Here is a 25,524-nt window from a genome sequence, read left to right as displayed (position 1 = left end):
TTTATGACGATTATAATTGACTTAAAAAAAAAATCTCAAAATCTAATTCGCACTAGTTTTTCCCCCTCAACCAAAAATCCCCAAATCTCAAATCCCTAATCTCTTTTCAACCAAAAATCCCAATGTCTCTCTCTCTCTCTCTCTCTCTCCCACACTATGCTTACGTTTCTTACTCTCTCTCTCTCTCTCTCATTTTCTCGATTTATCGATCTCTTTCTCTCTCTCTCTCTCTCTCCCAATCACTCATCTCTCATTTGGGGACAAGATGCCTCTAAGTCAACCAAAACCACATGACTAGATTGTCTACTCCACTGAGGCTGCAAGTGTGAAAGTCCTTGACAAACAGGATATGCGTCTACTGAAGAAGATCTACAAATTGGAATCATCAAAGTAAGACAACCTTAATTTGCTTTATAAAATATAATTTTAAACATTTTAAATTTAATCATATTCTTTTTTTTATTATCAGTGCAATTATATGGTCCGAGCGGATAGATGGAATATTTGTCACACTGCATGATATCCATGTAATTCTCAAGGATGTTGATGTTGCAAATAATGTAAGTGATCTTTAATGGCATTTATTAAATTTGAAAAGTGAAATTGTACTATTTAACTATAATCATCTTACTAATCTCACTACATTTCATTTTTTTAATTTTTTAATTTTTTTTTTGTTGTTGTTGTTGTAGGTCATTGATAGTTTTGCAAAAATACTTGTGAATGAGCATGATGCAATTCACCCACATAAGTCATATGTGCTGGGTAAGCCTCCATGAATATCCCTTAACAACTTAACATTTAACTTTGAAAACCAGAAAATGTTATTGTTAGACAGAGTAACCTTACTTATTAAAATGATTATATGCAGTCACTAGTGAAATAGAAGTACGGGAAGACGAGGGAACATCTACTAGACAGACACCTGGAGGCATATCTCAGCAAGTATATGTTTCTATTCTTTCTAATGAACTCCAATGGGAATGCGAAGTGTCTGGAGGCATAGCTCAGCAAGTATATGTTTCTATTCTTTCTAATGAACTCCAATGGGAATGCAAAGGATGACCATATCATTGGACATTGCTTGTTTTGGACAACCAATACGGAGAATGGAGACACTAACTCTTTGTGGCCAAGAGACAATAGAAAAGATCCTCAGAGTGTAGATGCTAAGGAAATTATAAGTAAATTGCATATGACACATCATTAACAGTAAAAGTTTATTATTATTATTATTATTATTATTATTTTGGATAAATCATTAACAGTAAAATTTAACTGCTAATACTATTATTTCAGCAAAATCCTAACTTTCAGCATCGCTATTAGGTGTCATATGTGGAGAGTTACATTTGGAATATAAAAACTGAAGTTCAGGTTTCATATGCGAACTTCATTTTAGTTCAAGATGCTCCACAACAATGTCTGGCATCATAAGTAAGGCCCAAACGGATACAGAAACCAAAATTGACTAGTTCAATAGGCTAATTGGAATATTTAGAATTATAGGGTAAGTTTGATTGAAATTTGATTCAAATCAACATAATTAGAATAAATTAATTAGGCTTAAGTTAGATTAATTAGCTTAGCCTAATCAAGCCTATATATATGTGATATAAGCTTAATGAACTCATTTCTCACACCCACCCAAAAAAAAAAAAAAAACTCATTTCCTATCATCCTTTGAGCTGAAAATTTGTAAAGAGAGTTGAGAGCTCAACTTCTAGAGAGAGAAAAACAAGAATTGTGGAGTTAAGAGGGAATTTGAGAGGATTAAACTATCAAATTTTCACTTCAAGCTCTAGGTATGGAATTTAACCATAATTCTTGCAAATAATTCATGTAGGGGTTGGGTTCATGTAATAATAATAGTAATTTCCATTTAATTGACAAGAAGAAGAAAGAATCAACTTGATTATAGAAGAAATGAGCTAATTGTGCACATGCATGCATAATTCATCATCATCCCTAGATTTGACTTTCAACAAAATCATTACAAGCATAAAGTTATATTTGCTATCTTTGGAGGTCCTTCATGATTTCACATTTATCATCATCTATGAACATGTTTTGAAAAAGAAAGAGTTGAATTCATTACATGTATGGCAAGTGTAGACACCCCATTTTTGACCAACCTTAAGACTCAGACGTCATCGATTGAGCACTCGATGATCGCACATGTTTGTGCTCATTTCGAGTTTCCAGAGTTTTTAGTTGAGTACCTTGCCTCCGGGCCTCTGAACTCTTTGTGTTTTGGCTCGGTTTGTGGACCAAGCCTTGTTGACCTTCCTTGGAGGGAGAGAGAGGTCTTATAGACCACTTTTTGTGGTCGTAGACCACTTTTCCCTCTTGGAGACTAGTTTTCGATTTCTGGAGCCTTCGACCGCGTGCCTTGTCTCGGGACCGCTTAACGTTCTCCTCTTGGCTTGGTTTTTGAACCATGCCTTGTTGCCTTGGTCTAGAGGGACACAAAGGTCTTGTAGACCACTTTTTGTGGTCGTAGACCACTTTTCCCTCCCGTAGACCACTTTTGGTGCTCGTAGACTAGTTTTCGAGGTTTCCGGCTGCGCGCCTTGTCCCGCGGACTTTCGTCTTTCATCCTTTTTGGTTCGTTTTTGGCACAAACCTTGTTTTCCTTGCTTGGAGGGTAGAATAAGGGTTGTAGATCAGTTTCTCTCCCTGAAAACCACTTTTCTTCCTCGTCAGCCAGTTTTCTGGTCAGCCAACTGGTCTTGGAGGTCATTGGACCACCAAAAGTGGTCGGCAACTATGCCACCACCTTGCTTTTTGTGTGCAGACCACCTCTCCCCCTTGCCGACCAGCTGGTCTTCTTGCAGACCACTTTTGGTGGTTGACCGACCAGTGGAAGTAGCTAGCCGAACACTTCAAGTGGTCGGCAGGTTTCCTGCAGTTTCCTGCAGATATTTTGGTGCCAGCTGTGACAGCTGGGGAGCACAGAAACCATCCTCCATACACTATATGGAGGGATTGCATCTAGCTTCAAGCTTGTTCAACAAGCTTGAGGCTTGGTTTTCTATAAAAGGGAGGCCCTCTCTCCCTTCTCTAGGGTCAAAAAAATTGCTTGGAGTTATACATATATCATCTATCTCTATCTTGCTCTTTCTCTTCAAACTTGTGCTTGAAAGTGCCTGTTCTTCACACTTTTGCACACAAACACATAGTGAAACACCATACTCTTGTTGCTGAGGCACCTTGAAGCTGGTTTTGGTGTTTTTGGATTGGTTTTGGTTCAAAAAAGCTGTTGGAGTTCCTTTCTTGAAGTTGTTCTACAAGGGTGAGTCACTAGCACTCTTTTAAGCTTTGTGTTCATTGCTTACTAGACCCTATTTTCATGCTTATTTTGACTTAACTCTCAACTGTAAAAAGCTCTGATTTTTAGTACTTAACATGTTTGTTTAGCTCTCTTTGGTGTTGGGGGTGATCTACTCCCTTGCATGCCTTATTTGCTAAGCTTTTGAGCCATCCCTTTAGGCTTTTGTTTTAGCCTTTGCATGACCTTTCTACCACTGAATTCCAGAGGAATTTTAGTGGTGGAGAGTGTGTTTTGAGGTCTTAAATAGGAGGGGGTTGTCCCCCTTCCTCTTATCTTGTTTGCTTGTATTTGTGGCTCACCAAGTTAGCATATTTTTCTACCTCTTTGAGGCTCCATTTCAGCATGTATTAGGCCTTTTTTTGCCATGATATAACACTGTTTTGGCTTGGTTTGATCACATCATGCATGCTCCTTGCACTTGTAGTGCAAATCCTCTCACTAGCCTAACATACATCATGCTTTGGACCATCATTCTAGCATGTTTTGGCTTAACTCCAAGAAGTTTTTGGCCATTTTTTACCATGATTAAAGTCTGATTTATGTTGTTTTGGTCATGCATGCCATGCTTTGTTTAGCCATAGTTCATTCATGCTCACTAGCTTTGAGTTTCCAAGCCACTAGCATGCATTACTTGGACTATTCACATGATTTAGCATCATTTGGTACATTATTTCAGTGCATGTAGTGTGGTCATACCCTCTCATATGTCACTCTTTCAATGCTTTGGAGAGGCTGTGCTTTATGCCCTAAGTATGAGCCTTTGTGTATGCTATCTTGCCTAGGCTTTTGGGCCACCATTTCAGTATGTATTTGGTTCTATTTTGCCATGATACAACTTTGTTTTTGGTTGTTCAGAGAATCCATCATTTGCTTCTTACACTTGTAGTGTAAGTCCTCTTTGCTAGCCTTGCATGCCTAATGAGTGAGCTTATTATTCTAGCATGTGTTGACTTGGTATTAACCCATTTTTGGTGTTATCTTGACATGCCATAACTCTAATTTTTGTTGGTGAAGTCATCTCATTCTTGGTTTTGGTAGGTGTAGTGTAATCCTCCTTATTGGCCTTGTATACTCCATGCATCATGCCCTTCATGCTAGCTTGTTTTGGCTTTGCTCCATGCATGTTTTAGCATCATTTTGGCATGTTCTAGGACTATTTTGGGTTGTATTGGCCATATGCTTCATGTATTGCATAGCTATAGTGGAAGTGCCTATGCTAGTTTCAAGCTTTGGGCCTCCTAGCATGCTTCATTTGTGACATGTGCATGATTTGGGATCATCTACCATGTTATTTCAAAGCATATAGCATTTCCATATTCTTACTTCTTCTACTCTTAATTTGTGTTTGAGAGTTGAGCATTAATGCCTTGTTTGTGACCTAGCTTGTATGCATGCATGCCTAGACTTTTGAGCTCCTATCTCAACATGTTTTGGTCTTTGTTTTGACCTATTTGAGCTCTGTTTGTGGCTGGTTCATCCATTTGTGCCATGCATTACATGCCTCTTGTGTAGTCTCATTCATTAGCTTTCATGATTAAGGGTTCTTGCATGCTGTACTTGAGATGTTTGCTTGCCATGACATCATTTCACATGATATTTCAGTGCATATAGTGTTGTCACACTTCCATGTTTGTTACTTCTTCATTATGTTTGAGAGTTTTGTTCTTATGCTTAGTTGATGGGCCCTTACATGAGCATGTGTTCTTGGCCCTTTTGTGCCTTAGTTTTGATGCATTTTGGCCACTGTTTTGGGCATGATTGAGGTCTGTCCATATTCGGTTTAAGTCCATTGAGCATGTGGTTTGAATGTTGTTGCATGCTTGTTGCATTGCATGTTGTTGCATGCTTGTTGTTTGCATTGTTGTTGCATTGCATGATATTTGCATGCTTGTTGCATTGCATTGTGTGTGCATGCCTTGCATTATGTTTGGAATTTTGTGCATGCATTGCATTGTGTTTGGATAGGGTGTTAGTCCAAACACGAGAAACGAGGGACGTTTCATACTTGAAGTGATGAAACGTGCCTCATTTCTCGGTCGCCAACCCTCTTGATCATGCGTGATAGAGGTTAAGGCTTTATGTGTTTATTTGTGCATTCATTTACATTGAAATGTGCAAGCTTGGCTTCTCGGCCATCATGCATTGTGATGCTCGGTTGGTGGCCGAGAGTCGAGAACCGCACTCCCTTTAGCTCATGAAATGATAGGGAGGGTGGTTGTGCACACATACCTTGCAAATACATTGTTGTGCCCCTTCTTGTTCTTTGTTGTAGCAAACTGGAAGTGTGCAGAATTTTCTGGTCGGCAGACCACAATAAGTGGCTGGCCGATCACTTTTTCTGGTCTGTAGCAAAGGTAGGTGGTCGGCAGGTGGTCTACACCACCAATAAGTGGTCGACAATGCTCCTGGAGGTCTCCATGTTGGAGTAGAAGCTATCTGGAGCTTTGTGCAGTGATCTGAAATCAATTGCAAACAGAGGCAAGTTGGGGCATCGCGATGGATTTCCGAACGAGGCGACCGAGCATGCATGCACTTCTCACCCTGAGGATAGCTCTTTACTACTTTAATTAGCTGTTTTTCTTAGATAGCTAATACCTTGGTTTTGTACTTAAGTAGTTGATGCGTTTAGCTACTCATTTGTATTCAATTAGCTAGTGTAGTTAGCTAATTAGCTTGTTTTGTAATAATTAGTTAATTTGTTAGTTAATTAGTTTACTTGTAATAATTAGTTTAATTAGCTTAGATTAGCTAGTTAGCTCAATATTCGGACCCTCCATCGAGAGGGCCAACTATTGTAATAAACGTGCGTGTGTGTGATGCATGTCTTCCAACCCCCATTTCTTTCCCCCTTTTACTTACCCGCCTTCGATGGTTAGTGTAGGGTCATGTTTCAATTAGCATACTTATGATTTGCATACGTGCATCCATACATCTGTTTTGCATGCACCGGGCTCGGCACATCATACAAACTGCATTGTATTTCAATACCAATTTGAATACGTGTTATCAAGTTGCATTCACATGACATTCTAGATAGCCTAGCCTATTTTAGTTGCATTAGGCATCTTAACTTAACTAGGATCATGCATTGATTACTAACTAGCTTCTTTTTTGGCTCGGAGTACTAGGTAAGCTTTTATGCTTTAGCATCCTTGCATGTGTGTAAGTGTTGCCATGATTAGCATGCTTGCCATGAGGCTAACTGCTTAAGTGTATAATTGCATGAATGCCTGTGGGTGGAGGCTTGATTGCTTGAATTGGAACAATTCATCAAATGCGAGTTTTAAGCCCACTTTGCGGAGTGGCAAAATCACGTTGTTTTCTAAGCCCACTTAAGGGTGGCAAATCCACGACTTAGCCTACTTGCGAGTAGCAACTTCAAATCATTTTTCAAACAAACAAACATGAGATGTTTTGTTCCAACTTGAGCGATTGAGTCTATACTTGTATGTTGTGCGCATCACATAGTAAGCTAGTTAATAAATTGGAATAAGAACACATGTGTATTCAAAAACAACATATCATGTTAGTAGAAGCCGATCCTTTGATCGGGCAAGCGGGGGTGCTCATTTCAGGACCTTTCCCTCTCGTACCCAAGTTCCTGAGCTGAGGCAACTTTGGTGATTACAGACACATGGCCTTAGGCACGAGTCAGGGTTTCTTAAATTATCCAAAACAAAATATTTAGGTGGCGACTCTGAAATCTGGCAAAGCAGTCCATGTTTGGCGCTTTTTGATTAAAATCGATTTTCCAAAACGATTTGCCGGATTTGGACTCTTTGGTGATTTATCAGTCTTACATTGCACTTTGTGAGATTAGATTCAGAACTGTGACATGAGTCCGAACTGTAGTAGCTAGAACAACAATTTGTGCCGTCACACATGGAGCGGAGTTCAGGGCAGTCTACAGCAAGATTGAAGAGTTTTAGGGTTTTTTTTTTTGTTGGGAAAATTGAAAGAGATTTTGGACTATGATCTGATAACTATCAAGTATTAATGTTCTACAAAGAGTTTCATTATGTTTTCTCCAGCTATGCAAGCTTTTGGGCATGAAATTTGTGTTTCAAAACTCAAAACTCATTTGTGGGAAGCCTAGAATTTGACCACTTCGCTCAAGCGATGAAGTCGTCGCTTGAGCGCACTTTGCATGCTCCCAATATTTTTGCAGACCTTTGAAGTTGGCTCAAGTGACCAAGTGTGCGCTCGAGCTAACCTAACCTAATCTAACTTTGCATTGCACTTGGCTTGAGCGACCGAGTGATAGCTCGAGCCCACTTTGACACCATCCAATACTTTTGCAGTCAGGCCACACCGATAGAGCGACCAAAGATGCGCTCGAGCGAACACCCTGTTTTTAACAAATTTTGACAAACACTTCCATGTGCATATTTTCATCATCATACTCTCTTAGGCATTCTTAAGCATTGTTTAGACATCTTTAGTCATGGAATAAGCTAGAAACACACTTAAGAGAATTGAATTAAGATATAATACTTGATTGTTTATGTGTACTTCAATGTGTATCTTTGTTATGTGTTTGGTGTAGGTGGTCACCCAAAGCCTATATCAGTACCAGCCCGCTGTGAGTAGTATCTTTGTAAAGATATGTTCAAATGTATTTTGAATTACTTATAGAACAATATTTTGAAATGTTATTTTGAGTGAATGGTTGAATGTCTTATTTGAAAGGTAATCATGGCATCCTTTAGTGAGGTCCTCAGTTGGGGGGAAACAATACCATGGCCTTTCGTTATTTGTTTGTAGAGATCTCTGATGTTGACCCCGTGTGGTCCCTTTGCTTGACCTATATGGTCCATTCATTTAGAACTACATGGTTCATTCGTTGACCATGATGGCCCCTTTGATTTAGGCTTGATTGGCCCATTTGGTTTGCTCTATTGGATGAACCACGTATGGGATATGATTCATGAATTTTTGTTATGTCAAATGCGTGATTATGATTCGTTTCGAAACTTATAAGTTATGCTTTGAACTATGCTAGACCTCAATCATTTAACCTCTTTACACTAATATTACTCACTGGGTTTTAGCTCACCTTTCTCCCTTATATATATATATATATATACGTAAGTGAGCAACTGGAACGTCAAGTCTAGTGATGCCTCGAGAGTCCACCTTTTTGTGAAGCTACTTTTGGAGTCCCTTCGTGATGAGGCGTACTTGGACTCAAGTGGAGCCAAGCCTTCTCAACCCTTTTGTTTTATTTTGTTTTTGTTATTTGGACACTTGTTTTGAATGGATGTTATGTATAAGAGTTTAAAGATGTTATGATGCAACTATGTACTTATGAATCTACGTATGAAGGTTGAAGTCTTAACTATTTATAAAATTTGCATATATGCACTGCTCAATGGACGTAATTATATTTTTATTATTGCTTCTGCTAAGCCTTGTTACTTATTAATGATTGTTAGATTTGTCTTTGAGGCTGAGTAATCTAGGATTATTGGTTGGTCGTGGCCTCAACCTCTAGGGGCAAGTTTGGGTCGTAACGGATTGGTATCAGGGCACGAGTTATGCCTCACTCACTAATCCATTTAAGCAATAAGGTGTCTAGAAAAGATTTAAAGATTGCATCCATATGCATTTTAGTACAAGAACAAAGTGACTTTTGTAAATTGTATACATGAATATGTGTTCATACATTATGTTTATTATAATATCAAGTTTATATAGATAACGGTGAGAACAAGAGCGGATGAACTGGAGGAATCTACCTTCACCCGACTTGACCGAATGGAGAGAATGATACATGATATGGCCAAAAGCTTAAGAGAATAACAACAATGGCAACAACAATAACAACCACCCCCACCTCTAATGCCTATACCACTACCAGTGCAGAATCACCAAGCAGATGACTGAACTATCTCACTCACCAAAGAGTTCAAAATGACCACCCTATTCTATGGGGGAGTGGAACCGCTTAAGGCTGAAGCTTGAGTCTTAGGGATCGAGAAGTTGTTTGAAGTGTTCCCATGCATGGAAATGCAGAAAGTTCTATTGGCCGCATTCACTTTAGAGGATGTGGCAAGGAGATGGTGGATGTTGATTTGGGATGATAACAAGGAAATTAGATAGGCTCGATTTTTGGAGATTTTCTACGAAAAATACTTTCCACAGTGTATTCGGGATAAGGTGTCGGAATTTGAGGGGTTAAAGTAAGGAAACAAGACAGTGGCAGAATATGAGGCTCAATTACTAAACTGGCATAGTTTGCGCCACATATGGTCGACACGGACTACAAAAATTCTAAAAAATTTGAAAGAGGCCTTCGTGATTCAATTTTAGAAAAGGTTAATGTGTTGAAACTATCGAAGTATGTTGATGTTCTAGATAGGGCACTTATGTCAGAAACAAACATGGCCACTAGTAATTGAAACTTTGAATGAAAGAACAAGAGGCATAATTTTAATATGAACAAAGGGGCAACATCAGCAATGACTAAGAAAGCAAAATCGGGATATTCTAGTAGCTCAAACCAAAGTGGTAACTCGGCACCTACTTGTCCAGATTGTGGAAGAAATCACCGAAGTGCATGCTATCAGACTATAGGGGCTTGTTTTCAATGCAGAAAGATGGGAAACATGGTGAGGGAACATCCAAAACCACGACATGGTGGTAATTGGGGTGCTACAAGTTCAACTGGATCTGTACTGACATTAAGGGCTAATGTAACACCAACTGCAACGAGAGACAATCAAAGGCAAGGAAGAGTTTTTGCACTCATTCTAGGGGACACCCAAAATACAGAGACTGTGGTTTCAGGTACACTCTCTACTTATGGACAAAGTGCATATGTGTTGATCAATTCAAGGTCTGCACATTCTTTTGTTTCTATGCTATTTGCTCATAAATTGAATAGACCTTCGGAAACTTTGACATATGTGTTATATGTGTCATCGCCATCGGGAGGATCTATGTTGTGATCTTTTGTTTACCCTGCATGTGAAATTTTGCTTGAGAATGCCATCTTGTACGTTGATTTATCGCCTCTGGACATGACTCATTTTGATATGATTTTGGGTATGGACTGGCTATCCAAATACTATGCAACTATTGACTGTGCCTCTAAACCAGTAATATTCCGACCTCTAGGACAAAATGAGTTTTATTTTGAAAGAAAGAGTGTAGTTCCCCCACTATACTTAATTTCTACAATGAAGGCTCATAAATTGATTAACAAGGGATGCCAAGGGTATTTGTATTGCATATTGAGTGTTCAAACTACAGATACTACCTTAGATAATATTCCAGTAGAAAAATATTTTTCTGATGCGTTTCCAAAAGAATTGTTAGGACAATTAATTGATAGGGAGATTGAGTTTGTGATTGATGTGGTACCGAGTACTCAACCAATATCCAAAACTCCATGTTGCATGTCAACTGCTGAAATAAAAGAATTAAAAGTTTAGTTACAAGAATTACTTGATAAGGGGTTCATTTGGCCGAGCATATCACCGTGGGGAGCATCTGTATTGTTCATGAAAAGGAATGATGGAACACTTTGCCTATACATTGACTACCGAGAGTTGAATGAGGTAACCATTAAGAACAAATATCCTTTACCTCAGATTGACGATTTGTTTGATCAGTTACAGGGGGCCTAGGTGTTTTCAAAACTTGACTTGAGATCGGGATACAATCAATTGAAAGTTAGGACTGAGGACATTGAGAAAACTGCCTTCTGAACCAGATATAAACATTATGAATTTTTAGTCATGCCTTTTGGAGTCACCAATGCACCTGCAACTTTCATGGATTTAATGAATCACATCTTTAAACCATTCTTAGATAAATTTGTTGTTGTATTCATCAATGACATTTTGATTCATTCAAAGAGTAAAAAAGAACATGAACAATATCTAGGAGTAATTCTTCAAACACTCAGGGAGAAACAATGGTATGGGAAATCTAAGAAATGTGAGTTTTGGTTGAATGAAGTTACATTTTTTGGACATGTCATTAACAAAGATGGTATATCTGTAGATCCACATAAAATTGAAACAATTGTTAATTGGTTTACTCTGACTAATAAAATAGAAGTCCGAAGTTTCGTGGGTTTACTATCGAAGATTTGTTAAAGACTTTTCCAAGATTGCCATATTATTAACTCAATTAACTCGAAAGGGAGAGCCATTTGAATGGATGGATCAAAGGGGATTGGCATTCCAAGAATTGAAAATAAGACTAACCATTGCCCTAGTCCTTACTTTACCATCAGGTACTGAAGGGTTTGAAATTTTTAGTGATGTGTCTCACAAAGGTTTGGGTTGTGTTTTAATGTAGAATGGAAAAGTAATAGCTTACTCGTCCTGACAGCTAAAACCACATGAGAATAATTACCCGACACATGATTTAGAACTTGCTGCCGTGGTATTTGCATTGAAGATATGGCGCCATTACCTTTATGGAGCAAAATGTGAAGTGTATACGAACCACAGAAGCTTGAAGTATTTCTTTACACAGAAAGAATTGAACATACGTCAAAGGAGGTGGCTCGAATTGATCAAATATTATGATTTGCAGATTCAATATCATCTGGGTAAGGCTAATATTGTAGATGATGCACTTAGTATAAAGAATGTGAGGACTTTGGCATGCTTGCTTGTAGACCGAAGGGAACTTTGGAAAGATCTAGACAGACTCGACATAGAAGTTGTGCTTCATGGGCATGATAGTTTTTGGTTGCAATGCCTGCAAAATAGGCAATCATCGAAGAAATCAAACAAAAACAAAGAGAAGATCACTTTTTCAAGAAACTGTGATGAATTTGAGAGTAAAACCAGACTGGGGTTCACCATTGAAGATCAAGTGTTGAAGTTTTAGGGAAGCTTTTGTGTTTCTAATGATGTAGAATTGAAAAGAAGAATTTTGGAGGAAGCCCACAAGTCAATGTTTGTTATACATCCAGGAAATACCAAGATTTGAAACAAATGTATTGGTGGCCCAACATGAAGAGGGAAATTGTCGATTTAATCTCCAAATGCCTCCAGTGCCAACAAGTTAAAGCTGAACACCAAAACCGGCAGGTTTACTTCAATCCCTTCTTATTCCAGAATGGAAATGGAAGCACATAACCATGGACTTCATCGTTGGCTTACCTCGTACGTCTAGAGGTATGAATTCTATATGGGTTATTGTTAATAGATTAACAAAACTGCTCACTTTCTTCCCGTAAAGACTACTTTCAATGCTTATAGACTAGCTATTATTTACGTTGATGAGATTATCCGCCTATATGGGATTTTAGTATCTATTATTTCATATAGGGATCCTAAATTTGTTTCTAGATTTTGGCAAAGTCTTCAAAGAGCAATGGGCATAGAGTTGAGATTCAACATTGCCTTTCATCCACAAATTGAGAGAACTATCCAAACACTAGAAGATATAATTCGTATCTGTGTCTTGGAATTTCAAGGCAGTTGGGAAACTTATTTGCCATTGGCTGAGTTTGCATACAACAACAGTTTCCAAGCTAGTATCAACGTGGCATCATATAAGGCATTGTATGGTAGGAAGTATAGGTCTCCGAATTGTTGGACAAAGGTTGGGGATAGGGCTTTATATGGGTATGAACTTGTGCAAAAGACAACTAAAAAGATAAAGATCATTTAACAGTGGCTTAAGACTACTCAAAGCCGACAGAAAAGCAATGCAGATCAGAGAAGAAAGGATTTGGAATATGAAGCGGGTGATCATATGTTTATTAGAGTCACACCAATGAAAGGGCAAACGAGATTTAGTAGAAAAGGAAAATTGACTCCACGCTACATCAGGTCATTTTAGATTCTAGAGAGACTTGGCCCAGTTGCCTACCGAGTCACCTTTTTACTAGGAATGGAACAGGTGCATAATGTGTTTCACATATTAATGCTTCGCGGTTATCTTCAAGATCCACTTTATGTGATAGACAACCACCGGATAGCCTTAAATGATGATATGAAATACGGAGAATGGCCAGTACAGATCATTAATCGACAAATGAAACAACTGAGAAATAGATCAATTCCAATGGTAAAGGTAGAGTGGAAAAAAAAACACTACGAACAAGAGGCTACTTGGGAGAAAGATGATGAAATGCAACAATGGTACCCACATCTATTTCCAAATGGAGGTAACTAAGTTTGGAGGACCAAACTTTCTAAGGAGGGGAGATTGTGACGAACCCGACGTACATTTGCATAATTATGCGTTTAAATTGTGCTTATCTATTTGTTTATGGAATATCTATTAGAGTATCGACTTTAGAATTATAGAGATACAGAAACCAAAATTGACTAGTTCAATAGGCTAAATATATGGAATTATAGGGTAAGTTTGATTAAAATTTCATTCGCATTAAAATAATTAGAATTGATTTGGATTAATTAGGCTTAAGTTAGATTAATTAGCCTTAATCCTATTTAATTAGCCTAGCCTAATCAAGCCTATATATATGTCATATAAGCTTAATGAACTCATTTCTCATCATCCTTGAGCTGAAAATTTATAAAGAGAGTTGAGAGCTCAACTTCTAAGAGAGAAGAAGAAGAAGAATGGTGGAGTTAAGAGGGAATTTGAGAGGATTAAGCAATCAAACCTTCAATTCAAGCTCTAGGTATGGAATTTAACCATAATTCTTGCAAATAATTCATGTAGGAGTTGGGTTCATGTAATAATAAGAGTAATATCCATGTAATTGACAATAAGATGAAAGAATCAACTTGATTATGGAAGAAATGAGCTAATTGTGCACATGTATGCATAATTCATCATCCTTAGACTTAATTTTCAACAAAATCATTACATGCATGAAGTTATATGTGCTATGTTTGGAGATCCTTCATGATTTCACACTCACCATCATCTATGAACATGTTTTGAAAAGGAAAGAGTTGAATTCATTACATGTATGGCAAGATTGAAGAGTTTTAGGTTTTTTTTTTTTTTTTGGGAAAATTGAAAGAGATTTTGGACTAGGATCTGATAACTGTCAAGTATTAATGTTCTACAAAGATTTCATTATGTTTTCTCCAGCTATGCAAGCTTTTGGGCATGAAATTTGTGTTTCAAAACTCAAAACTCATTTATGGGAAGCCTAGAATTCGACCACTTCGCTCAAGCGATGAAGTCGTCGCTTGAGCGCACTTTGCATGCTCCCAATATTTTTGTAGACCTTTGAAGTTGGCTCGAGTGACCAAGTGTGCACTCGAGCTAACCCAACTTTGCATTGCACTTGGCTCAAGCGACTAAGCGATAGCTCGAGTCCACTTTGACGCCATTCAATACTTTTGTAGTCAGGCCACACCACTGGAGCGACCAAAGGTGTGCTCGAGCAAACACCCTATTTTCATCAAATTTTGACAAACACTTTCATGTGTATATTTTCATCATCATACTCTCTTAGGCATTCTTAGGCATTATTGAGACATCCTTAGTCATGGAATAAGCTAGAAACACACTTAAGAGAATTGAATTAAGATACAATACTTGATTACTTATGTGTACTTCATTGTGTATCTTTGTTATGTGTTTTATGTAGGTCACCTGAAGCCTATACAATACTAGCCCACTATGAGTAGTATATTTGTAAAGATATGCTCAAATATATTTTGAATTACTTCAATAACGTTATTTTGAAATGTTATTTTGAGTGAATGATTGAATATCTTATTTGAAAGGTAATCGTGGTGTAATGCCTTGATATTACATCACAATTTTCGATGCTAATACAAGGACCTTAGAGTCAACAGCATAAATCAAGCATTTAATAATCAATTATGTGACTCAAAAGTTCTCTCTTTCCCCTTGAACTATTCATGCGATTACAACGTTGTTTTAATACATTAATAAATAAAAAAAAAATTATAATAGTTTAAAGCTTAAGAGATAATACAAACAAAATGCCCAATGGGCTTACATCTTTTGAAAGATTTTCCTAGAGTACACAAAAGATGGAACTCCAACTCTACATAAAAGTAGCCCAAGGATTTATCACATAACATAAGTAGGAGTTTCTGTGTGACGATCCCACCACATATAATATTTGGCATTTAATTAATTAAAGAGATTTGGATTTTAATTAGTCATTATTCTGATTTAATTTGAAATTTATGAGAATTATGGAATCTGATTCGTATGTGATTCTATTAAGAATTTATATTGGAATTGAAAATTGAACATCTAAATGGCTTAAAGAGGTAAAATTGATGAGTTGAATCAGTTTAATTTCAAGTATTGGACCATAAGGAAGTTTAATTAAATATTCAATTCAGTTTAGTAAAATTGATATGTGATTAATTGGGTCCGAGTTGGGGTTAATTAAGTTATGAGGTAGTTATGAGGATTGAGAATTTTAATTATTATGAATTAAATTTGCTTATGACATGTCCAATTTGAATATGTAATTTATTGACAAGAATTTTGGGTGTGATATGAAATTGAAGGCCTTAATGATTTGGGAAACCAAAATTGATGATGGCAATAAATTTAATTTGATATTTGGAGTCTTTTGAGAGTTCAATTAAAAATCTGATTCAAACTAATAAAAATTAAATATAATTAATTGAGCTTTAATTGGGATTAATCAGGTTAATTTAGTTACGTGGGAATTATGATTAATTAAGCTAATGGATAGCTAGTGTTTAATCTAATCTTAATCGTAAAATAAAATGATGGAGTAAAATTAAGAAAGTTCTAGAAAGATTGGGTAGGGAGTTGTTTTGTTGTGTTGGAGAAATCCTATATATGAGAAGTAGTGGTTTCATTTATTTATTATTGAAGACTTAGAAGGAGAGTGTGTGCGCATTGTGTATTCATTTGTGATGAAAAAAACAGAGAGAGAGAGAGAGAGAGAGAGTTCATGTTTGCTAGGAGACTCAAGGAGAAAAACAAAGAAGAGTGAAGTATTGAAGAGTTCAATAACTTATCAAGAAATTCAGCCATTGAAAACTTAAGGTAAGAAATTGAAACTTAAATTTTATAGATAATTTAGTTAAAAGCTAAAATTAAGAAGTAATTAAATTCAATTTCATGTAATTAAAAAGAAATTAGTAAGAAGATGAAGAAAATTGAGGTAGGTTTAAGATTATAGAATAAATTTGGAAATTAATTATTTTGGGTTTAATTTTTGTAGTCATGCATAAGTTTGAGTCTCATTTTTACATGCATGTAATTTGGAGAAATTAAAGAATTAATTCATGAACATGGTTAAGATTAATAAACATGGAAATAATTGTAAGAATTATTCCAATTGAGCTTGGGTTTGGAAACCTTGATATATATATATAAGATGTATATTTGCATACACCATGAGTTTGGAAAGGATTTGAGCCATTCAAGTTCATATTTTGAAGAGAAAAAGAAAAAAAAAATTATAAAAATCAAGTTTAATGAAATTTTGAGTTAATCCTAAAGTTAAATAAGGTTTTGATTTTATTATGAAAATTAGGAATCAGTTTGATTTTGATTTTTAATCTATGTATGTAATTTAATTTAAAAGATTTATCAATTTAAACATATTTTGGAACATCTATGATCATAAATTAAGTTTTCGATTAAAAATTGAGTGAAAGAGATTGATTTTGTAATTCATCATTTAAGTTTGATTTTTGTTATTTATCATGAAATTGGATTCCATCTTTACATACACAATAGGTTTTGAAGATTTAATTCATGTTTTAAAGGAAGAAGAAAAAAAGTTTGGAAAAATTATAAGTTTATGAACATTAAGTTTAATTTTGAAATTAAAGGAGTTTCAATGTAAATAATTTGAAATTGATCATATATTTAGGTTTTCTGAAGTGTTTTCATATTTTTAATCAAGCCATGCAAGACCCCAAGTTTTGAAAATGTGTTTGGAAACTATTTTTGTTGATTTTTGAAACCTAGAATTTTTTAGACTGCTTGAGCAGTATGGTCACCGCTCGAGCACACTTTACGAGCTCCCATCATTTTTGCAGACTGTGCAGTCCGCTTGAGTGACCAAGTGGTGGCTCGAGCAATCAAGCCTCTTCAGCATGTTTTTGGAAAATTTCATCTTGTTCATATTTTCATCCTTATCTTTTCTTGAGCATTCCTAGGCATTGAATTATGACTCACTGAGGATTAATAAGTTAAGAACCAACATAAGTTAATTGATTATGAAGCAAAGTAAGAAATCAGTTTATTTGAAAAGAAGAATAAGTAAAGTAAGAATACGTGAAATAAGAATTCGGTTTATTTGTGAAGAAACGAATAAGACAAGTTATATGTGATCAAGAGAGTAATATTGTGTTTCGATATGTTCTTAGACCGCTCAAGCGATATAGTCACCACTCAAGCGCACTTTACGAGCTCCTAGCATTTTTGCAGACTGTGCAGTTCGCTTGAGCGACCAAGTGGTGGCTCGAGCAATCAAGCCTCTTCAGCATGTTTTTGTAAAATTTCATCTTGTTCATATTTTCATCCTTATATTTTCTTGAGCATTCCTAGGCATTGAATTATGACTCATTGAGGATTAATAAGTTAAGAACCAACATAAGTTAATTGATTATGAAGCAAAGTAAGAAATCAGTTTATTTGAAAAGAAAGAATAAGTAAAGTAAGAATACATGAAATAAGAATTCAGTTTATTTAGGAAGAAATAATAAGAGAAGTTATATGTGATCAAGAGAGTAATATTGCGTTTCGATATGTTTGTTTGTGAACTTTGTGTAGGTTGGGAGTCCGATGAATTATATTCGAGTCAATCCCACTATGAGTAATATATCTATAAAGATATGTTCGAAAAGTATTTTGTAAATTGTTACATGAATCATGTTTATGAAATGTTATTTTATATGCATGAATGAATGTCTCTTTTTGAAATGTATTTGTGGCATCCATTAAAAAGCCTTCGCTTGGAGGAAACAATACCATGGCCCTTTATTTGATAAGGCCGTTGCCTAGGGGAAATAATACCAAGGCCCTTTGTTATATGAGTACAAAGATCTCTGATGTTGGCCCGAGTGGTCCCTTTGCTTGACCTATAGGGTCCCTTTGCTTAGACTCATGTGGTCCCTTTGTTGACCTTAATGGCCCCTTTGATGTATGCTTCCAGGCCCTTTGCTTTGTTAACCTTCACGGTCCCTTTGATTGTACCCTTGGGCCCTTCGTATTCGACTGGATGTACCACATATAATGTTTTGTTAATGGAATCGATATAGAAAAGGCTTTGTTTGATTTAGATATATGTTTCATTTGAAAAAGTATGGATTTCGATACGATAAATGATCGTTTTGAAAATGAAGTTATATGATATTTGGAAACGTAAAAATATGGCAAATACTTTGTTTTGAAAATGATATAAGATTCACTTTGGAAATTGTAAGACATGCTTTTAAATTGTTATGGACTTCATTCATTAACCTCTTTATTTTGGTATTACTCACTGGGCTTTAACTCACCCCTCTCCCTTATGTATATGTAGGCGAGCAATTGGAAGATCAACATTAGAGTTTGCTTCGGAGTTTGCCCATTCGCGTAAAGCCACCCAAGAGTGCCTTCGTGTTAAGGCTTTAAATTTATTTTGTCAAGCTTGCTAAGCTTTTTATTTTGTTAGAAGTCTCATATGTAGTGTGTGAGATGTTTAAGATTTGTATATGTATATATTAAAAATGTGTCTGAATGTTTTAAATATTTCGGTTCAACATGTACGCATAGCTCAATGGACAATATCATTTTGTTTTGCTTTCACTTCAGGCCCCGATATTAATTAAATATTTTTGAAAATTTGTCTTGAAGGCCTAATTACTGGCTGGTCATGGCCTAAACCTTCAGGGGCAGGTTTGGGGCTGTGACACTCCGCACTCCCATCTACAATTACTCCTCAATGTTAGTCACTTCGGTGGCACATCCACATCATTCCCTGAAAGGTTGTTAGTTTTGAGGTGAGCAATAGCTCAATAAGAAATTCCATTAACAAATTATAATTAATTAAGATACATATGATCATGCTATGCAATAGATGCAAAAACCCATGTCCAATCCTTTATGAAAACCATGGAGATCAAATTAAAAAAAAAAAATCATGAAAAATTTATTTCTTTTCAAAATCGCGGGGTATAAATATGTCATTATGTCCAGAATAAAATCCATAAGCTACAAGTACAATATATATATATATATATATACACATAGAAGTATCTCAAAATATAATCCCACATTTGCCGACTCCAAACATGGTGGGACGTTGGGCACCCAAGACCTCATTTCTCCACATTTGCCTCCTCCAGAAACAGTAGGCTCGTGAACACCCAAAATCATGTTTTCCACATTTGCCGACTCTAAAAATGGCTAGCTCATTGGCACCCAAAAATCCTTCACACATTTGTTTGGCGATATGCATAAGACAGGGCAATTAGGCACCTTGACTCCCCACGTAGGTACCAAAATACATAACTCAAACCAAAGACCCGACTCATGACTTGGCCTCATACACTATTTAACTCCCTCCACATGTTCCAAACATCAACAATTCCAAGCCTTGTATAAATAATGAATGTATATGATGCATGGTTTTACAAATCTCAATTTCTCTAAGGTGGTTTCAATTTACAACAATCCAACAATTTAAACATTTCCAATTAGGGTAATTTTCCAAGTCATATATACCCATCATCATTTCAAGATGTTGAGATAAAAGTTTCCAACATTTCATGTTCCTACATTAGAACCAAATCAATCTATCAAATTTCATGATTAGAAGACCAATTGAACCAAATCCCCTTTATTGAGCCAATTTGAAAGCTAAGGTTTTAAGAAATTTGGGGCTTTTCCATTTCAAAGCATTTAAAATTCAATTCTCATCACCCATAACATAATCATCAACACAAAATATAAACTCTTTAAGTATTTCATAAGAGATGTCCCCTTTTTGGTCAAACCCATTAAATAACACACCACTCTTCACACAACAAGATATCTATATAGATACAATGAAAATACCACATATTTATCTCAAATCAAAGATATAATGAGTTAAAAGTACCCTTACCTCATGATTTATGACAAAAGATGAATACCTAACTTCAAACTTGAAGAAATGAGAAAACAATCGGTAGGACTTTTGATCTAGGCTTGTTCTATAACCCCCTTTGAAGATCTAAGGCAGATCTTGGTTGAAATCAAGGGAATCAAGTGTTTAGGGACTAGGGTTTCGGAAATGGGTGACAGAGAGAGAGAGAGAGAGAGAGAGAAAAAAAAAGATATGGAAAAAGTGAGTAAAAAAGCGTTTGGATCGACTTTTAGGTGTACTGTCCCGAACAGACCGCTCGAGCTAACTTTACACCACTCAAGCGGCAAACGCAGGGTCTTAGAAGTTTTGTAAAGCTATAGTGAAAATACTGGGAGTCTTATTTCTACGCTTGAGTGACCACTTCACTGCTCGAGCGGTATTGCTTGCAAATAGAAAGATATTAAGAGCTTCATATCTCCACTCGAGCGACCTATATACCACTCGAGTGGTGTCCCAAAATAGATCGTTAGACGTGGCATCCTTTAGTGAGGCCCTTGCCTGGGGGAAAAAATACCATAGCCCTTCGTTATTTGTTTACAAAGATCTCTGATGTTAACCCGTGTGGTCCTTTTGCTTGACCTATATGGTCTATTCATTTAGTACATGGTCCCTTCGTTGATCGTGATGGTCCCTTTGATTTAGGCTTGATTGGCCCCTTTGCTTTGGTCTATTGGATGTACCACGTATGGGATTTGATTCATGAATTTTTGTTATGTCAAATGCGTGATTATGATTCGTTTCAAAACTTATAAGTTATGCTTTGAACTGTGCTATACTTCAATCATTTAACCTTTTATATTGATATTACTCACTGGGCTTTAACTCGCCCCTCTTATATATATATATATATATATATATATGTAAGTGAGCAATTGGAACGTCAAGTCTAGTGATGCCTCGGGAGTCCACCCTCTTTGTGAAGCTACTTTTGGAGTGCCTCCATGATGGGGCATACTTGGACTCAAGTGGAGCCAAGCCTTGTCAACCCTTCTATTTTATTTTGTTTTTGTTATTTGGAGACTTGTTTTGAATGAATGTTATGTATAAGAGTTTAAAAATGTTGTGATATAACTATGTACTTATGAATCTATGTATGAAGGTTGAAGTCTTAACTATAATTAAAATTTGCATATATGCACTGCTCAATGGACGTAATTATATTTTTGTTATTGCTTCCGCTAAGCCTCGTTATTTATTAATGATTGTTTGATTTGTTTTTTAGGCCAAGTTATCTGGGATTACTGGTTGGTCTTGGTTTAAATCTCTAGGGGCGGGTTTGGGTCGTGACAACATGAGTGGTGTGCAGAGTTACCCGATAAACTACAACACCCATTTCATCCAAAGCACCCACTTCTATTGGTCATAAATTTTCATCTAAAAAGTGGATTAGTTTGCAATTTGATTAAATTCCATTATAATATGTACAACTTTTGCCTCGATATTACATGTGCATCCCTACTATGCACAATCAGACATGAAGCTCACAAGCACGCCCTTTTCATGTGATTTTTTTGTTCAATTCGGGTTCGTTGTATGTGATCCTTGCAAATTCAATCTATGCATTAGGTGTACCCTTTTGCCAGGTATGGTTAAGCATAGATAAGACGAACATCCATTCATCCTCACTTATTTCCTCATCAAAGACAAGGCAGAGGATGAGTATTGATGTGAGATTTTCAAGGAAGAAATTAGCTCAAAATACTGGTTTTATCACTATGGCAAATTGCGACTAGTATCTTCATACAAAATGCATCTATCCTGTTGATCAGTATTCAAATGTCAAGTATCGAGCCACCTTTAACATTGAAGATCACCTGCACCTTCTCACTTTTGTTTGAAGTCCTAAGGACAACTCTTCTTGTGGACGTTGTGATCAACCTTTCCAAACTAATTTTATTATGGCCTTGGTAAAATACAATATATATAGGTAATACTTTTCTCATAAGAAATCCATGAAAACTTTCAAAGAAAATTCTTTCATTCATTTCAGTATCATTCTAGGATGGTTTTTCAAAAGTTCTTTCAAGAATCCCTTGTTAACATGAGTTACAGGTCAACCATACAGAAACCAATCATTCTACCATAATTCACACCAAGCCATCACCCCATCATAACCCACCTAAAATGAATCAACTCATTCTCAGCTGGTCAACTTTGCACAATTAAACTATTCATTTCGCATTATCACAATCACACATATAATCTCATTATAATTGTTTCACATAAATCCAAATAGAAACTGGCTCCATTACCAAACCACATCCTCACACCACACACTTTTCCAAGCGCTACTTTGGAAGGAAAGTGGAACCTCTGTTAAACACCATGCTTTACCAATCACGAGCTGGAAGGAATGTGGAACCTCACGCTTTACTGGGCACTACTCTAGAAGGAAGGTGGAACCTCTATTAAGCGTCACGCTTTACCAGTCACGGGCCAGAAGGAAACGGACCCTCAACATATCTCAACAGACCACACGCTTTACCAGGTGCTACTCTAGAAGGAAGGTAGAATCTTTATTAAGTGCCACGCTTTACCAATCATAAGCTGGAAGGAAATAGACCCTTATTCCAATATCACCATCCATCAATTTATCACGTTATTTATTATTACAATTCCGACAAGGCCAACAACACCATTCATTATTTTCCATCACACATTAATCTAACAACACATCCACCATAAGCATAAAGGTTATCTTTAGAAACAATCACTATTCTTGTTTTCCATTTTTCTCAATACTTCTCCACATTAACATCAAATTTTAATATTCAATTATGCAACATAATTATTTTCATACACTTCTCAAATTGTATTGATTAAATTTCTAGATTTTAATTTTCCAAGCACAACCTTTATATCCTATGATTATTCAAGCAAAAATTTTAGTCTCATTACAAGTACTAATTTATTCCAATCATACTCTCAATTTCATGAAATGAAAGGTAATTAAGGAAATTTCTCATATTTAAGTAAATCCATAACTAGGGTTAAACTAAATTTTAGGACTTTTAATCTTAAATTTCATATTTTAACTACTCCACACTTTCATCATCCTTTTCAATTCCACACGTAATCTCCATAAATTGAAAACCCTAGCTTCCTTTGCATGTGTTTAGAAAAGTCTCTTCAAAATGAGATTTTTATGCAATAGAAATTTACCATCCATCTATCTATGAGAGTATATTATTGAGAAGTAAAGAAAATCCCTACCTTAAGCAAGAAGAGGAAGAACCCAAAATTCCAACTTCAATGAAAATGCCATTCACTCGAATGGATAGAAAGCCCTCGACATGCTATTCGTTTTGATATAAGGAACGTGGGGTAGAAAATGAAAGAAAATAAATGAAACCCAAGATTGAAAGCTTGAAACCCACAACAATGATGGAAAAGAGGAAGAAGAGAGAGAAGAAGCAATAGAGAATAAAGAAAAAGTGGACCAAATGTGACTTTTAAATGTGCTGAATTTGGACACTTCACTCAAGCGACCAATCCTTCACTCGAGCAAACAATATGAACTCCCAAAAGTTCAGACCAGATAAGGTAAACCGCTCGAGCGAACATCGTCAACTCTCAGAATCTCAGACTTGCAAAAGACTGGGAGCTTCATGAGACCGCTTGAGTGACCAGTCTATCGCTTGAGCAATGAGAAAAAGAAAAAGAAATTTCTGGAGTGCTACAATAGACAATGAAATTTGATGGTTGTTTACCATAATAGTTGAGATGGATTGACATTATTTCCTATATATACATATTCAACAGCATTAGTTATAGAATCTGCTACCTAAGGAGAAGAATGAGTTAGAAGTCGACTAAAGAGAATATTTTTAGCTAACTCAACAATGTTCTTATTATTTTGGTTTCTCTTATTTTTTATCTAGCTATGTTCTTGTTGGAAAATAATGATTTTTTGACAACTTTAATTCGAAATTAAAGTGAGAGATCCAACCGCTGGTTGAGGTGGATCTAAGTGCTTTTGTATTCTCTTAAGTGAGAAGGTTACAATACAGAAATAATGAGTCAAAACCATTGAGTTTTGAATGAGAATTGTCTCACAAAGTGGGTATCAATAAAAGTTGGGCTTAGATTTAGACTTAGTCTTGATTTAGACTGGGCATAGACTTGTTCTTGTGCTTATGCATGTGCTAGGTTTGGTCTTGGACTTGGTGTTGGACTTAATCTTGAGCATAGGCTAAGTTGTGCTATGTTGGACTTAACTTATGCATGTGTTTGAGATTGGGCTTTGTGACCCAATACCTGTATCCATTTTGTGACCCATCTAGTTTAATTCTCAAAACTTATGCATTATATACACATTATGATTTATATAATGTTTTTGGAGTTTTGAACATTTGTAACTCTAACCCTAATGGCTAAAGTTGATGGCCTTGGTTAATGGGATTTGATGGCCATTATGATGATAGCCTTCATGGCTAGAGACTACCCTACTTGTATAAATTTAGGCATTTCCCCTCCAACTTGAGAATATAATTTTTGGAGAGATATAATTTTTTGAGAGATTTTTTTTATGGAAAATGATATGGTGTTTTGAGATAAAAAAGTTGGAGATGGTTTTTACACCAAAGGAAAAATTTTCCTATCTTCTTTGCTAGTTCCTACTTTGGTTCTTATTAGAAAAAGAGTGCTGCCATTATCAAATTCGCCGAAGCTATTCAGAAGGTGCTTCTGCATTAGCTGGTTTTGACCGTCGTATCTTGGGAGAAAGATGCTAGTGTACCTCCAGGACCCATCGAGAGAAGGTGAATCTATTTTAAAAAAAACTGTGATATCACACAGGTTTTGGTTTACTTTTTTTCTTATCATTTGTTCTTTAATTTTTCAGAATTTAATTTACCTCAATGAGTTCTAATATTTAGTTATCCATGTTAATAATTTGTTCTATTAGTAATATAATATAATTCATTTTTGTAATTTTAGTTGTGTAGTTTATTCAGTATTTCATTCTTTAATAAAAAAAATAAATTGTTTTGTCATTCTATTTAATTTATTTGATATATTTTTCTTGTATTATTATGAAAAAATACCAATAATCTTAAAACATATTTTTATACATAGTTTTGATAAAATAATTTAGTTTTTATTTTAAGTTATTCTAGTAACTCTTGGAATTAAAATTAATTTAATTTCCTAG

The sequence above is a fragment of the Camellia sinensis genome, chromosome 14 (genome assembly GCF_055761805.1).
Source record: "Camellia sinensis isolate YWXY chromosome 14, ASM5576180v1, whole genome shotgun sequence".
NCBI classification, from domain to species: Eukaryota; Viridiplantae; Streptophyta; class Magnoliopsida; order Ericales; family Theaceae; genus Camellia; species Camellia sinensis.
This window is presented reverse-complemented; position numbering follows the sequence as displayed.